At 36.7% G+C, this 2,118-nt stretch overlaps 1 pseudogene; it reads left to right on the plus strand.

Moving 5' to 3' along the window:
• Positions 1 to 578: 578 nt before the first annotated feature.
• LOC132165049 (protein decapping 5-like) overlaps positions 579 to 2,118 on the plus strand; it is a 3,361-nt pseudogene continuing 1,821 nt past the window's right edge.

Below are 2,118 nucleotides of genomic sequence, written 5' to 3' on the forward strand. Positions count from 1 at the left end.
GATGGTAGAGTTCCCTGTTGTATTTTGTGTAATAGAAGATAACTTTGCTTTTTAAGTCTCTAAAGTGCTGGTGTGTATTGTATTTGTTATTTTGCAACTTGTATTGGTATTATAAAGTCTAAGCATACATTTATTGGCGTTCTTTGTTGCTGTTATGTTTTTTGTGCTCCTTTGTGTGAGCTATAGTTTTTTTAAAATTTGCACTGTATTTGAAAATTTTGTATACAACTTTCAGAATTCAAAGTTGTAAAATATCTAATCTTGCATCATGCCTTGTTGCCTAAGAGGCCTAACAACCATTCCGCATGCCTGTAGTGATGTAATAGTGCGGTACTTATCCATTCTGAATGCTCCAACTTCTCTAGAGGCATACATAAACTTGAGAGGACTATATGATCAAGTTTCGATGCTTTATTTATTGATTGGTGTTTTGGGGGCTGTCTTGGGTGCCATGTGTGCTTGTGTAGAGCATTAGCTGTGTGGACAAAGCAAAGGAATTCGTGTACCAGACGGGGAATATCACGACTGGGGCAAAGCTGGGAAACGGGCACCATATCGAGAGCTGGGGTGAGTCAGGCATGGCTGCAGACACCAGCCAACAGACGGACACCTCCACAGATGTTGACACCGATGATAAAAACCAAGTGGGTGCCCGCCCGTTCCTTCAACCTATTCACTGCTTTATATATATTTTGTGTTGTAGGAATCTTTGAGCTTAATGGTGGGTCAGATTAGGATTGAGGACTTTTTACTGTTTGTTTACGTCGAAATAGCGTGAGCCTTAGTGACTCTTCTCTTTCTTTCTCTCTCACACACACAAAAACACATTTATCACAAAAGGGGGACAAAAAAGGACATTTAATTATATAATCGAACTGCCACTTCCAACATTTCAAGTCATAGAACCTTGGCTTTCATTATACTTTTTCTCTTCATCCTCTCTCTCTCTCTCAGCACAGAATCAATCACTATTTACCAAACCTTAATCGCGACCAAAGCCTAAACTCGGAGTGTATTACTAAAAGAAAACAAACCTCTGACCTCTATTCTCATGTTTAATTATCATCTTTTTTCTTTAACATCCTCACACAACTCCATATTGTTGGTGGGCGGAGCATGGCCATTCCCAAATACCCAGTTACAAACTTTTTTTCTGACCTGATCTCGTTACTACCTCTATTAGTCTCTATTATTGTTTATCCATGAAAGCGTGAATTTGAACAACTAATATGGAGGACACAACATTTCCAGGCGATATGTAAATATTTTATATCTGGGCCATAATGCGTATTCATCAAACAGTATATAGCTCTCTTTTCATGTACTGTTTTTGTTTATACAGCTCTCTTTTTATGTACTGTTTTTGTTTCTTTGTCTGATCTATTATATATTTGAGATATGTTATAGGTGGATTGTTCATCTTGTTTTGTCTCTTTTCATGTGGCAGCATGATCATTTGGAACAGAAGGATGGAAAAAAGATGGCCCACAAGTTCCTCCAGGCGACAAAATTTATGAATATATACTGTTCCGTGGGAGTGACATAAAGGTATCTTATGTGCAGACACTCTTTAAATGCTTTGATTGTTTGTATAGTGTATTTATTTAAGTAATATGCTTATATGCATAATAATTTCGAAGTGTGAATTATTCTTTGGAAGAAAGTCAATACATTGTTTCTGGTGGTTCCACGTGTCAGTCTGTCAGATCTGACCTTGTATGCTTGATGAGTTGAGATAACTGCAACAGAGATGCACTTTTATTTAGGCTTTGTCATTGACTTTTAATGACCCTTAAAGCAGAGCAGTTATTTTTTCCGTTTGGTATGCATTGGTGAAAACATATCAAATTTGAGTTTTGATAATTCTCAAAGATAGATCACCGTGGAGCCAATATGACTACAAGATTTGGAGAAAATGAGCTGCCCAGCAATAAGTGGCCTGATCTTGAATGCTTTTATGCAATAGTTGACAGCTTTTAGCCCTTGTTTTGAATGACTCTTACATTGAACACTCTGAAGTTTTACCTTTTTCAAAATAGAACAAATAAAAATAACTTAACAGATATTATCTCTAAATTCAACTTTTAACGCTTGGTGTTTTATGTTGGTTGATATACT

Source organism: Corylus avellana, chromosome ca11, assembly GCF_901000735.1.
Source record: "Corylus avellana chromosome ca11, CavTom2PMs-1.0".
NCBI classification, from domain to species: Eukaryota; Viridiplantae; Streptophyta; class Magnoliopsida; order Fagales; family Betulaceae; genus Corylus; species Corylus avellana.